The sequence below is a fragment of the Protopterus annectens genome, chromosome 12.part0 (genome assembly GCF_019279795.1).
Source record: "Protopterus annectens isolate FY-2018-M chromosome 12.part0, PAN1.0, whole genome shotgun sequence".
NCBI lineage: Eukaryota > Metazoa > Chordata > Ceratodontiformes > Protopteridae > Protopterus > Protopterus annectens.
In genome coordinates, this window is record NC_056746.1 from 501336502 (window position 1) to 501352913 (window position 16412).

The following is a 16412-nucleotide window of genomic DNA, read 5'->3' on the forward strand; positions in this document are numbered from 1 at the left end:
CTCAGAGCTCTTCCATGTGGCCCGTGACCCTTAAGTTCAAATTTTACTTTTTTTCCATTTTTTTCGTGCCCGCATCCTTTAGCTGGTGTGCGCATGCACCAAAAGCACCCTTCCATTAGTTTTTCACGCTGATATAGGAATTTGTGTATTCACGGCAAAGAAGAGCTGAAGGAGGAGGATATGATGATCACGCCGAAGAAGAGTTGACAAAGAGGGATTTCTCATGTAAAACATGTACAGTACAGGATCTCCTGACTGCATTAACAGGTAAACTAGTATAGATAGAGATTGTGCTGGAGAAAGGAAAAGAGTCGTGTAGTATAATTGTCAGCATGTAGTATAATTGTCAGCATGCTACGCAACAAGAAATATTGTCATTGAGCTTTCCCTTAGATTAGTATTTAGATTAGAAAGTACAGCTAGTAGCAAAATTAAGGTCAAGTTAAAAGCATACCACATGAGGACATATGAAAAGAGATGTAGTTTCAAAGTAATATGCTGGATTTACTTTTTCACTGGAAAATAAAATTGCAGTCATATAGCTAGCATTTTCTCTGCTCAGTGACCTATAAGAAATAATAACCTCCTTTGTTGCTGACTTTAAGGCAGGGAAATAGAGAGACAAAAAAGTAGATAGAATCCCAGAAATGGTATTTCATTATCAGGCAAACCACGGTGCAATGTTAGAGGCAGTTCTGGCAGTTAGTTCAACAGATTACGGCTAAGATCTAGTAATGAGTTGCTTTTTGTAGTTATGGGTACAGAGGTTTGATTTTTTTTACCACCTCTGTTAATCTACACAGGATAATTTTGAAAAAGCCACTTCCCAGACAGTGTATCTGGGTTGATCCGGAAAATGGGCATCTTTCTCCAGTGGGTTTGTCCAGTTAATCAATTAATTAAACAAAATATTCCAACTCTAAACTTCACAAGAGAGTCAGAGAAGCTAAATAAGAAAGAGGGCCTCAAAAAGATTAACAACATTTTATCCCCATTTTAAAGGTGACTAAGATAGATCAACTGCCTGGCATTTTAGCACTGAGAGTTAAAGATGTAAGTTACAAATAAGCTCTATCCAATAGTCTTGGGTTTGAATCCTTGTATTTTCCTGTGCGAACCATGTAACCTAGTAAGTTAGTGAATAGTCAGTGCTCTCATAACTCCTAAAATATGCACTCATGTCTGATGAGACTAACAGCTTAACAAGTGGCTAAGGCAAATACCTAGCAACGTCTAAATTGCACAAGGATAATGAATGGGTAGCACCTTAGACCACTGCTCTAAAGTCTTAACATTTGAGCAAACTAATCTCTTGGTTCAGCCATGTTGGTATGTTTGAGTCTTTATTCCTGACATTTGTGGTCTCTTCTGTTGACCAAATATACTATTCTACATACTCTCAACCTGCGAACATCTGTCACTGTCTTAGTAATGTGAATTATTTCATTGTGTTACTGTATGTCTATTCAGCACTACCAGCTTAGGAATTACTTTACTGTGTCTCATAATGTCCTTTATTATTGCTGAATTTACTATTACATGCCTGAATTTATAGCTGCCTTATAGTGCGTATACTGCCACTTTAGTGTTTCTTGTGAAGGAATTTCTTGTAACACAGATTAATGACTACTCTATGACATAATACATATATGGTTGTTTTTAATGCGAGTTGCCTGGATGTTTCATCAAATTATTGTTGACACATTACTTCATTACCTGGGCATCAAATCTTAAATTTTGCTTATGGTGAGCCAAACATGACCACCAAGTCAACAATGTAGTAAATACAGTGAATAATTTTTACTGTGGCTACGGCAGGCTGTATGGTATAAAAGGCAAAGATGATGAAGAACATGGAGAGCTAGAGGAGAACTGCAAATAACTATTGACTGCTGCAGCTTTGTTTTATTCTGGATGGTCCACAGGCACAGGGGTAGGATGTATGCTTGTGATGTTGATGCTCTAGGTCTGAGTCAAGTGTCTGATAGTCAGCCAGGGTGAGGGCTAAGGAAAGAATAATGAGGTTTTTGAATTCTTATATCATGTAGGGGTGTCTGTGTCCTGTGGTGCAAACCCCTTTAATGTATCTCAAATGGAGACTATCAGTAGTGCCAGTTCCTTAGAGAGCAAGGCTGCATGAGGGGTTATGCCATTTACATAAATCAGAGTTGCCACTATGCTGCACCTATTGTAAACCAAACTTTACAGCGCTAAGCAGGCTAAGTTGGGGCATACAATGCTTAAATCTCTGTACTCATGAAATCCACAATATTTTCCATAAAGATAAAGGAAAGACAATGGGATAGCAGTCAGATGTCTTGTTAAGTTATTGAGTTTAAAAAGTTTCATTTTCCTGTCTTAAGGTTTGACTAGGTTTCTAACTCATGATCTGTGACAACATTTAGCTGTGTTACAATCAAGTTCGTATCAACTGCTAAGTACTGGTCTGATGGTACAACTCGTAGCTCATACAATTTAACATTTTTTATGTCCCGGCAATCTTACTGGATATCTCAACAATCAGAGTGATTTCTGTTGCAGAGAATGAGGGTATAATAATATCATTGTTAACTACAATTTATGAATAAATGTTATGCTGTCAAACTGATCTGTGTCCTGCATTAGAAATGAAAGTGGGCCTTTTGTTGTAGTTTGACCTTTTTTGTGCCAATTCAGCACCTGCCTATTGCAGTGAACAAAGAAGATGTGGTGTTTTGGGAAATTATGAATGATGCTTTTCACCCTTTGTGTCTGTAACATTTTTCATTAACTCCCTCATCTTTAGGAAAGGGCTTTATATTAACTTCACAGCTTGCTCTGTAACTCTGGCAAAGTATCTCAATTAACTCCATGTCTTTCTAAGCTCAGTATGAAAAAAATTAAATCAGTCGCCTATTCTTTAGGCCTGAGGTTGCTTTGTTAATTTCACTACTGACCCAGGAACTATTGCCCCATTAGCTTGACAAGTCTGATCTGTAAAGCCATGGAGCGTATTTTTATGGATCACATAAACAAGGACATAGGCAATCTCCAAGCACTTGACCCCACCCATTTCAGATTCATAAGGGGCAGATCTTGCCTGTTGAACCTGGTTGACTTCTTTGAGATTGTCACCAAGGCCCTGGATGAGGGAAATTCAGTACATACAGCTTTACCTTGACTTGGTCAAGGTCTTTGATGCAATGCCCCACTCAGGCATCATCAAAAAGCTAACTCAGCTTGGCGTAAATCCCTGTCTCGCAAGATGAGTGGCCAACTGGCTCACCAATAGGACCCACATGATCAAAATATGCACCACCACCTCTGACAGCAGACCTGTCACTAGTGGTGTTCTATGTGGATCTGTTCTGGGACCCCTACTATTTGGCATCTTGTTCCTTGGCTGCCGGATGACTTCTGGTCAATCCCCTCCATGCTACCACCAAAGTCTGTGACTGTGTTGCTGCTTCTTGTGTTAATATTACAGATATTAAAGTACAGATGCCTCAGCTCTTGCGTAGTTTCCCAAATTTGCAACCACAAGATTGTGGAAAGTCCAAGCTGTTCTGGCTGGAACCATCCAATTCTCGGATCCATCAAACGAAGTGCGTCTCCTGATTGCACTCGCTTTTTTAATACACTACAGTGACAAAAATTACTTGTCAAACACTAAAAGTCATAAAAATAAGAAATAAAAGGAACAGGTTTCTGAATGTGACTGTCTGCCTAAGTATGTGTCCTCCCTGCAAGGCTGCGAGATGGTCTGAAACTTGTTTGTTTTTTTCCTTTCGACGCTTTACTCAAAGTGTAGAACTGCGTTTGTCTAGTTTCTTGACGAAAAATGTTATCTTTTGTATTCTTTAGTGCAACTGTCACACTATATAAAAATAAAGTACTGTGCTTATTTGGTCGCACCGACTTTCATTATTGTTGCAGCACCCCAACAACAGCTCTGCATATTTTGTGTCTTGCTGGATGTGTCTGACCTTTTTTTTTTAATTGTTTATGGAAGTATAAAATGGGTATTAGTTAAAAGGGAGGGATTACTGAAGTTTACTAGTGAGATGTTCCGGACTGTACTGTGTGAAATGTAACTGTATATGTATTTTTCAAAGCACATGAAAAAGCGAATGCATGAGCAGAATAAAATGTCTGCATCTACAGAAAACTTTTAATAAACCAGTCCTGGATGTTTTGCAGTGCTTGATTTGCTGCATAGTTTTGTACACTTTTAAATGAAAATTATTTTGGTTGTGCTCAGTTTGAGAATACCACTGATGAACCTTCTTTCATCTTCAGACCAGCCTCACCAGACAGCAGTGCAAAAGCAACAAATCTTGCCAGTGCCAGATGTAGTCATGTCTTGAATAATTTCAGGGGTAGATTCCAAAGCTAGAAATGTGCCTTTCCAAAGGGGGGGCTCAGTTTGAGAATACCACTGATGAACCTTCTTTCATCTTCAGACCAACCTCAGCAGACAACAGCGCAAAAGCAACAAATCTTGCCAGTGCCAGATGTATTCATGTCTTGAATAATTTCAGGGACAGATTCTAAAGCTAGAAATGTGCCTTTCCAAAGGGGTGCTCAGTTTGAGAATACCACTGATGAACCTTCTTTCATCTTCAGACCAGACTCGCCAGACAGCAGTGCAAAAGCAACAAATCTTGCCAGTGCCGGATGTAGTCATGTCTTGAATAATTTCAGGGACAGATTCCAAAGCTAGAAATGTGGCGACATACCTACTGCAATGGAACTTGAAACAGAAGAATACATGAGCGCTTTGGATGATATATGGACATTAAGATAAGAAACCAGCAAAATCAGAGGTATGATCTCATACAAATTGAAGGGGATGTACCTGTTATTTATTTATTTTATTTTTTTTACAAATAAATTAAGATGTTAGAGTTAACTGTTATTTTACAAATTAGAATGAGAATTTGAATTTTAGGGCAAATATTAGGCATTGATTACATTTATTCATGTGTTCAAATTCACCTACAATACAGCCAGGGGGTCAAATTTGCTCACCCGCTACAGCGAAATGGCTAACTATATGATATATTTTACATGCGGCCCCAAGACAATTTCTGTTGACTCAATGCGGCCCCTGCAAGCGAAAAGGTTGGACACCCCTGCTCTATAACTATCCAGCACTTCTATGTTACATACTCATCCATAACACTATAATTACACCCACAAACCAAAACCATCAATGAAACAATTACCTCAGCGTCAAAGACCTCCTTCTCCTTGTCAGAACTATCCAGCTGATCATTAACAATTTCTTCAGCAGCTACGCCGTAACTGTAGATTCCACTTTCAACTCTAGTCTTATGCACGGATTCCGGCGTGTAGCTCACAAGACAATTCCCTACGAGCTACATCTCCGAACCCAAATGGCTGCAGCGGCACTTTGCCATAGTGCAATACGGCTGAAAAGCCTAGCCACTGCAGCTGTAATCCTTGTACGGGCAAAGACAGCCATACCGGATGTGTAACACATTCCTTATTTACATTCAAGGAATGCATTTATTGAAGTATTTATTTATTATGTTGTCAGACTGACAACAAAATAAATAAATAAGTAAATAAATGCATTCCTTGAATGTAAATAAGGAATGTGTTACACATCCGGTATGGTTGTCTTTGCCCGTACATAGATTACAGCTGCAGTGGCTAGGCTTTTCAGCCGTATTGCACTACGGCAAAGTGCCGCTGCAGCCATTTGGGTTCGGCGATGTAGCTCGCAGGGAATTGTCTTGCGGGCTACACGCCGGAATCCCTTATGCACACACCATCAATTTCAGACTTCTCACAATACCTATTGTCATTTGTAAGCAATGCTAACATGCACTAGCAACTCCCATTTGTTACTTTTCTCTTTCATCCTTCTGTCTTGTATAAAAATTAATCTGCAGTTGATTGTAGGCAAGAGCAATTGATGTAATTTGCAATGGGCACTGGCTACACCACAATTCACACATCACTGCAGATCACACATGTATGCCTGGTGCAGCATTACCTCACTCACACTTCTTCTATCATGTTGACTACATGCAACAGTAATCAATAATTCTGTGACTTACCAAATTGCAGTAGATGCCTGGCAATTACCTCTCCTTTATCTGATCTGTCACACTTGGCAATATTTTTTAGTACAGATGTTACCTGAAAGCTTGGCATAGAAATTTTGCCACTCTTCATCAAGAGGACATCCACAATCATATCAAAGATATAGTCATATTTTCTGTCTTCGAAAATTGGCTTTGCAACCCATTTCTGTTTTGCCTTAGGATACACAATCCGGTAATGCATTTCTCCCTTTTTTGCGCAGTTACTCTTCGGGTTATGTACTACTGCTTGCTGATGATTCACATTGAATGGCTAGCATTGTGCATACTTTCATTCCACTGTTTGAAAAATGCTCAAATTTGGGGCAATATTTGCACAGCAGAGCATGAAACACTTCCAAGCTGCCTGTGTGGCAGAACTGTCTTAAGTGTTTCAGATCCTTCATCAGTGTTGTGTTGATCGCAATCTTTACCAGTGCAGTGTGTGGAGCATTACCATCCTCCAACCACTGTTTTGTTTCTGTGTCTGGCAATGGAATCTCATGCTTACAGGCACAGAATTCCTCTTAGGTTCATAGGGTCATAGGTTCATAGGTAGGTACTAGGCTATCTGCCCAAAAGCATTTATAAGCCTAGCCAGAATGTGTTGACTTTTGCCACCCCCTGTGCCTCTGTCCAGCAGATCCACTGAAGTGATCCCCAGGGTAAACTTTCTGTTTCCCACCCACCCGTCAAGGTTTCTTTTGAAGAGTGTTAGCGAGGAGCTCTGCCTAATGTAGATTGGAATCTTGTTCCAAAGCTTCCCAGCCCCAGGTAGGCCTGTCTGTTATGCGATGGATGAGAGACTTCCACTTTTCTAGAAGTAGCAATGCATCTTCATCACATATTTCAGAACGCCACCACAAGTGGTTTGAAATACTTTGGCCAAAAGTGTTGCAACCTCTGCGAGTACGGCAGCTGCAAGGTCCCAAGAGAAACAGTAATCCAAACAAAATTTATGCCTCCCATGAATCAACATGTTTCCATGTTTCAACATGCGATTATTAAAGACCTTCACTTTCAATACAGGTCATTTCCCCCTTTGCCCAATAATATATTCAGAACATGCGTGGACAACATTACCAAACTAGCCAACAATCAGGAGCTGGTTATCATTGGTGCTGACAAAGGGGGTTCGATAGTAGTACAGGATCTGTTTCAATATGACAATGAAGCTTTTAGACAATTATCCAATGTACGATACTATACGCAATTAACCATTGACCCAACACCTGTCTTCAAACACAGATTGATTCTTTCCTTACATTAGCTGTTAAAGAAGGTATCATCACCAAAAACACACGGTCCCAACTCACTATATCCAACCCTTTCCCACAGTACATATATTTTCTACCCAAAATACATAAAAACCTCCAGAATCCTCCTGGTAGACCTATTGTTTCTGGCAGGAATTCATTAACCAAACCTTTATCTCTCTTCTTAACCAAATACTTACAGCCACTTTTAAAATGTGTCAGAGCAAGGATTAGGGACACCACGGAATTTCTTCAAATCATTTCCGAAACACAGTTGGAACCAGACTGGTTACTTTGTACATTGGATGTAACATCACTATACACCAACATTCCCAACTGGGCTGGTTTGGAGGCCTTAGAATATTGGATCAACAAGACTGAATTATACAAATCTGGCTTTAATACCCTTCTGTTGTGTTTGACAGAACATGTATTGACGAAGAATGTATTCTTTTACAAGGGAAATTGTTATTTGCAAACTAAGGGGACAGCAATGGGGGCTTCTTTCGCTTCTATATACGCAGATTTGTTCATGGCTTATTTCGAAGAACAGGTCATTTATGACACTTCGCACAGTATTTATATAGAAGAAATGGACATCTGGCATACATATCTGGATGACTGCTGGTTGGTATGGAGGGCGGATACTGAATATCTTTTGGAATTCACCACATACTTGAATGAAAAAAAATGGGGAACCGAATTTTCTGTCAACTATGATAAAAATAAAATGATTTTTTGGATGTTCTGGTTTGCCGCGCATCTGATCATACGTTGACTATAGAAATTCATTGTAAATTCCCTGATAATAATTCACTCTTCCATGCCTCCAGCTTTCATTCCCCCCCCCCCCACATTTGCAGAAACATTCCGAAATCCCAGTTCATGCGTATTAAACACATTTGTTCTGATCGACACACCTATACACGATTTAGGGACGATTTAGTTCTCAGATTTCATGACCGGGGTTACAAAATGGGTCAATTATTACACACAAAACACACTGTGGACAATATGAATAGGGATGATCTCCTTCTTTACAAAAATAGGAATCAATCAAATTCCAAACCACCCAGACTCATCACTACATATGGACGTAACACTAACATATTAATCAATACTGTCCAGCAAAACTGGAATATATTAACATGTGATCCAAAACTCAATGAAATACTTGGTGACAGATGCCTGTTTTCTTTCCATAAAGGCAGAAATTTATCTGCTTTTTTCAATCATTTCAAACATTCCGAAGCCAAAATTACCAACACTATCCAAACCACACTATCAGGTGAACCTTTACTTGGATGCTTTCCTTGCGGACACTGCACACATTGTGCCAAGTTACTTAAAACAAAAAATTTTAGTAGTCAAAACACCCCCGAGGTTTATAATATAAAATTTTTTTGCCAACTGTTCCTCGGACTGGGTAATATATTTGGCCAAGTGCAACTGTCTGGCATTTTACGTTGGTCAAACTTCAAGACCCTTGAAATTCAGAATATCTGAACACCTCAGTGACATTAAAAAGAAGAGAGAAACCAATGCTCTTTATAAGCATTCATTAATACACAGTAATGCATGTTTTAGTTTCACCATTATAGATAAAATAAACAGATCCAGAAACAATAAATTAGGTTGGCATGAATTACTGAATTCCATGGAGAGAAAATGGATTATTAAACTTGGTGGTCTCTTTAAGCCAGGTCTTAATGAGCATTTGTAATTAATCACATGGTCTATTCATTTATTTATAAAATGGTTCTTTTTTTGTGAATCTTTTACGCTGATGAAGGCTCTGTATTGAATTAGCTGAAACCGGTCTGAGAAAAGAACCAAAATACTTTTATTAAAGTATTCTATGTTACAATAAGGTGCCTTGTATGCTGGTCCTTGTTTTTTGTTTGAAATACTTTGGCACCATGGCATTAACTGCTCCATGTTCTTTTTTCTGGCAACTGATACAATCTTCTTGGTAATACTTTTTGACACATGCCACAGGTCAAACTGATGGTCAGTTTCAGGGAACTCTGTCCTCATTGCACTTCCAATCCCTCGATGTCTATCCGTTGCTACTACACTTGTGTTGACATTCAGTCTACGCAAGTACCGCATACAGTTTAGGAATGCCTTTTTTCCAAACCTATTGAAGAAGTTCCATCACCAGGTTGCTCTATCGAGAAATCCAGGAGATATCCTGAGTCCACATCCATCAAACTGTAACAGCAGTGCTTTGCTGAGTAACCCGGGCTGTCACATCGGCCAGCACCTAATAATCTCACTGTTTTACCTTGAATGTCTGAACTAGTCCGTTACTTTAAAGTCTGAGGTTAATACAGAATTAGAAATGACACAAGACACCAAGGCTCAAGCTTAACAATTTATTAAACAAACATTTACCAGGTAAACAGAAAAAAACTAATAAATCATGTACTTACAAGCATATGCATAAACAAAATCATCTTTGCCACTGATAGGGAGACTTCAATCCTATCCAGTGCAGCTATCTGTTCAGTCAAGGCAAGGCCGACACTGGCAAAATGGCTCTATGCTCTGTTCAGGCTGGTTCTGTGATCAAATCTGGATGAAGATGATTTCCATTTTAACCTTTGAGCTTTTTATAGTCTTGAACAAACAATAAGGTCAATAGGTTCAACTAATGACATATAGATCACAAGCTTATCATGAGTTGATGGAATATTTTAGAAAATTACAGATCATTTCCTAAGTTGTAAACAAGTCTCGTAATGTCTGGTCTTATGCCTTACTTCCCTTTTCCAAAGAACAGTTGGCTCACAAACTTGTGATATAGTTCCTCCTTGAAATCCCCATATTCTGGTAAACATCTTTTAGGCTGATACAGCTCAACAAAAGTTCAGTTATACCAGTAATCAGTGAGCAAGGCCTGCTCTTAAGCATATTGTATTGTTACAATATTAGCAGCATATAGTGAGGTAGATAATCAAACATACACAGTGGTATGTGGCTCGAGGCATAACAAAAAACAGGTAGACTGTGTGGATCCATCACAGACCACCCCTTGCATCGAGCAACGTACGCTGTGTATCCCTTATGAGAGTTAATACTGACAACATTAATTTGTATCTTCTCATTACTTTACAGTAAATGCAGCATGACACTAAGCAAAATAGCACTGAAACTATTGTGGTCAATAGCAAGGGATGCAACAACAAATTAAACCACACTGAAGCTTTAGATGACCACATAAAAATATCATACCAGTGCGAAACACTTATATCCTGTATTTCATTTGCAATTTTTACAATGGTACCTTTATCTTTAATCATTTTAATCACTGTTTGATGCGCATCATTTAGTGTTTTATTTAATAGTTGCAACACTATTTGTCCTTTCTGTTTAATTTGTTGAAAGCCCAGGTGGACTAGAGATGGCCATCTAAAAGTGTGTAATGGTTCTATGCTAGCATTAAATGTGACATCCATCCATCTAGTCAATCTAATAAGTTCTCCAGTACAAAAAACAATAATTGCATGGATATTACTTTTACAGTATGCTCCACCGTTTGTGATTATTCCATCACTCCAGGCTAATTTACAGGAGGATATTACACAAACTATGGTATCATTTAGTTGGTAGATGTCCGTACCATTTACTATATACCTATGCCAGTTCCATTATGTAAGCATGGGTGAGGCTTCCTTTCTACCAACATGCATACCCACCCCTGGGGCCAGGTTTCACAACCTGCCAAATCAATGAGTACATCATTATAATCAATCAAAGTAGACTCAATTTGAGGTACCCACCAATTATTTCCAAATTGCAAGGGCAATGTAACAAATGGACATACATGCTTTGTTCCTTTTTTACTAGCAAGATAGTCAAAAGTCAGTATACAAGACTTATTTTCACATGCAAAGTCGATTAGCTTTAACCAATGATATAGTTGCAGTTCCCTTTGCCAATGGGCTGCCTTTTTAGCCCCCCATGTTTGAGTAAATTGCAAATACTGTTGATTAGCAGCCAATTGAGATAGAATACAAAAGGTTTGATTTACTTCTGTTGTGAGGTTATATAAAATCTGTTCTGTATATGTATTAGCATGTTCAATCCACCTCCACATGACAGTTTGAGCTAAAATAATGTCTACTGTTCTTTGTCCCAGTTCGGGATCATGATCTGCTAGTAGCTTAAAGGCCATATTTAGGTCAGTACCGAAACGGCCCAATTTGTTACGTAGGGTATCTATATCTACACTGTTTAAGAATCCAGTCCCTGTTCTGACTGCACCTAGTGCAGTGCCAAGAATACCTGTAACATCACATTTATTCTTTTTATATTTGTAATGTCGATATTTGATATGCAGGGGATTAACTGGCCATAATTCTACAATTTTACAATGTGGATACCTGGTAGTGATATCAACTGCTGTCATGTTAATTATCATTTTAATACATTTTATAACTCTAGCATTACTTACAGTTTTACATCTTACCACATGTCCCAAATCATCAAATATAGTTGAACTATTGTCCATGGCATATATCTCCAAACTTGGAGATAGGGTTTCTGCGTTGTCATTTTCCCTTTGAAATTCAGCTATGCAGGAGGAATCTAATGGACACTCGGCCAGTGGAAATAGACTAATTTAGTTTTTGGTATAGACCTCCAAAAGGGTTGGAAGCACACTTTTCAGGATGTCTATCACAGTTTAGTCTACATACAGTTGTGATGTTTTCTGTCTGAGTAATGCTCCAAGTTAGGGCAGGTTTTGGTGTCACCGCATATAGATCATCCCCCAATTTCCAGTAAAAGTCATAGTCTGCCATTAGATTTGCAACATCTTCCTCGTCAAATAGAGGGATAGGATTAAGACAGTCATATGGCCCATCTAAGTGTTGTCGTCGGAAAAGTATGGCACCTTCCCAAACAGTGGCAATAATCTATGGAGAGGAAAGTACAATGGTTGTTTAACAGAATCAAGTAATACTAAAACAGTATCACCAGGTCCATCACAAATCACAGTCCCATGTTCATTTGGCTGGTTGGGTGTGGTCACTATAACCTTTATTTCCAGCCATTTGCTTGGTTTAGTATCACAGTCTTGTAGTAAAATAACAGCATCTTGATGCATACAAATTTCTACTAAAGGTTGTCCTTTCTGAATCTTCTGTGTCTTGTTATCTAAATTGATAGCCTTCACTATCACTTCCCGTTCTGGCTCCCATAATGTAAAAACCTCACAATTTTCCCCTAATAGTCCTTTTTGCCCCCAGTGCCAATTTTCTGGGAGGTAGAGTTTCCAACCTGTCTCAACTATTACTATATTTTGTGCTGACACTCTTTGTTCAGTCAATGTGTATAGCCAGAACTGGGTTTGATCAGCATTTGTCAAAAGAGGGTATATGGCATTTGGGTTCAGCTTTTCCAATTTCAAAATACAACAGTTGGACCGAATGTCATTCATATGCATTTGCAAAGGGGTTCCTTGATGCTTCCGAGGTCTATTATTCAGCTGTCTCACAGCTAATTCTAATACCTTTGTCCAGCCTCATAAAGTTCAATCACTTGTATTCTTTCGGATTTGTTCTTTAAGGAGCCCATTATACCTTTCAATCAAACCAGCAGCTTGAGGATGATATGGGATATGCAGCACCCATCGAACTCCATTTTCCTTCACCCATTCTTGAACTTCTGCTCTGGTAAAGTGACTGCCTTGGTCACTTTGGATTTCACTGGGAATCCCATATGTCACACATAATTTATTCAATCCTTTTAACACTGCTTGTTGGTTTGGCTTTTTGCATGGAGACACCATTAGTAATCCTGAATATGTATCCACCATCTTAACTCAAAAAGGAAAATACACAAACTGATAAACCAAAAATGGAGAAACCACACTGAAGACACAGAAATTAGTTGTTTGTAAGCGCTTTCGTTTACTAAAAGTAAGCAAACTTCCACCATCGTTAGGCAATATTGCTGATTTTGATCCAGTGGTAAAGGACAAATAAAGTCTATTTGCCAGATTTGTGCTGAATGACTGCCTCAGTGAATGTGTCCATATGCTTCTGCCTGCAATTGCTTTTGTTTATTTCTTTGGCAGATTTCACACTGCTTTATAACATCTGTAGTTATTTCCTTATTCAACTGCATACCATGCCTTCATGCCCATTCTATTGTTGCATCTCTTCCCAAGTGCCCACTCCGATCACAGGCCCATCTTGCCATACTAGCACTTTTGATCTTCTCTTCGGAAACACGTACCACAGCCATCTTGTCTACCTGCTGGTTATGCCTCCTTTCATTTGTCACAAGTGATGCATGGGCATCTACATGTCCAACACTGATTTTGCATTGTTGACCTTTTTCCCAAATCTGTTGCCAATCTTCTGAGCCTCCCCACAGAGGTCTGCCATGGATCTTCCAATTCTGTTGCTGCCAGGCAGGTAACCAGGTTGTCAGTCCTTTAAAAACTGCCCAGCTGTCAGTATAGATGTATGCTTCATCTCCAGGTGATAAACTATCAATGGCTAGGGCAACAGCTCGTAATTCTGCCTGATTATTTGAACCAGCAGTACCTTCATTAAACAATATGGTTTCTGTTCGTGGGCAATAAGTCACTGCAGTCCAGGCCTGCCATTTGATCCAATTTTAGCAGAACCATCAGTAAACCATGCATGTTTCTGTTTTTCCTGCATCTAAATTATCAAATGGTGACGCTTCAATGATTGGTGACTTCGGAAGCTTATGTTGCTGTTGTTCTATCGCATCAGCATCATCCAAAATTACCAGTCCAGCCAACTGTTGCTGTACTTGAGATACTTCAGGTACAATGTTGGCCCTTTCCTGTAAATACCATTTACATTTTTGCACAGTTGAAGACTGTACTATTAGAGTTTTCATTAAATTATTATCTCGTAACCACCCCTGGATTGGGTAGTCTATCTTAACTGTCACTTTTTGTTGTTTAGTTATTCCTTCCACATGAATCAATGCTGTATACACTATCAGCACATGTTGCTCAAGGGGGCTGTATCTCACCTGCGCTCCAGTTAGAGATTTGGATCAAAATCCCAATGGTCTCTTTTTCCCAGTGTCATCCTTCTGCCACAGTCCCCAAGACACTACATTATTGGCAACAGTTACTTCCAGGATAAAGGGTTGCTGTGGATCAATTGGGACCAGCCTCACACTCTGCTGTAAGGCCTTTTTTGCTTCTACGAAAACTGTTTGCTGCTTGGGACTCCATTGAAAGTCACACTTTTTCCTTGTTACATAGTGAATGGGCCACAAAATCAGTCCAAGGAGAGGTACAAATGCCCTCCAAAAGCCAATTGCTCCCAGGAAGGCCTGTGCCTGCTGTTTCATTTTTGGGACTGCAATTTTCTGAATACTCTCTAGTGCCGCTGCAGGAATTTCTCTTTTTGCTCCATTCCAAATTATACCAAGGAATTTTACTGATGTCCCTTGTTGTGTTTTATTTTCATTTATAGCCCACCCTCTATTCTGAAAATGCTGAGTTACAGCTTTTAAAGCAATATCTACATCAGACTTTTCTCCAGTAATCATTATGTCATCAATGTAATGAAAAACAGTCACTTTGTCCAGTTGTAACTTGGCTAGATCTCTAGCCACCAGTCCATGACACAGGGTGGGGCTGTGCAGATAACCCTGTGGTAACACTTGGAAGGTGTACTGCCTCCCCTCCCAAGTAAAAGCAAATTGGGCTCTGCTTTCTTCTGCTGTTGGAATAGAGAAGAAAGCATTTGCTAAGTCCAAAACTGCATGATATGGCCCAGCAGATGAAGACAATCTTTCCACAATCGTAACAATATCTGGAACAGCTGCTGCTAAAGGTGGGGCCACCTTGTTCAGACCTCGATAATCTATGGTCATTCACCATGACCCATCAGGTTTCTTTATCGGCCTCACCGGACTGTTGAATGGACTCACAGTTGGCTCAAGTATGCCAACCTGAAGCAGTTCTTGGATCGTTTCAGTGATCTTGGCGTGCCCGCCTGGGATACAATACTGTTTGATGTTTACTATTGTTTTAGGTGTGGGAATATAAAGTGGTTCCCACTTAGCATTGCCTCAGACTACAACCTTGACTGCATTGACTGAACAATGCCGCACTCCAAACCTAAATGGCCCTACAGCGGTTTCTAAAGTTCTACCTTTGAACACATCTATTCCTAAAATGTGTTCAGGTACTGTGGCTATTACTGCTTCAATGAAAATAGGAACACCATCCCTGAAAGCTATCTTAACCTTAGTTTTGGTACCTAGTGTTTTTGCCCCCCCTCCCATAACCATCGATTTTTACACATTGTCCACGAAATTTACGGGGGTTGCCTGCAAAAATGCTTATTTCTGATCCTGTGTCTACCAGAGCCATTACATGTTGTGGCCCTCCCCTCCAAAAAATGGTAAGAGGTACGTAAGGGCATCTGTCCCCAGGTGTAATTGCTCTTACTGTACCCCTAGCTACTAGGGACCCGCCTACTAGTCAATTTGTCTCTGTTTTTTCAACCAGGGTTCTCCATTCCTTTTCTCCCCAATCTCTCTCATCACTAAATTCTCCCTTTTGCCACTGTGCTAGCTCCTCATCAGTATGGATGTCAGGATATAATTGATTCCACCCTACCTTCCCTTCAGTGGTACTTCTGGTTGGACATTTTGTAGGGGTTTGCTTTTTGCCTGCAGAGCTTGAGCCTTTCTCTTTTTGTTTTTGCTTCCATTTTTTATATAATTCCTCAGTAGCTATCCCATCTATTTTTGCAACTTCTACCCCCCCCACCTTAATAGATCCAGAAACATTTGCTTTCTTGTGACTTTTTCACCAGATTTATCTTTTGGCTTTTCTGCATTTGTCTTTCTAGCTCTTCTCTGTTCTTTTTCTTCCACTAATTCTGCCATTTGATTTAGAGTGACTATTACATCCCATACCTGCTGACCTACAAAGCCTGCTAGGGCTGCCATCAGCTGCCCTTTCCATCACTATGGTGCATTTCTGATCAATTGACTTCTTATATTGCTAGTCATTATTTGTGCATCTGGTCCTTTCAGAAGCACTACTGCC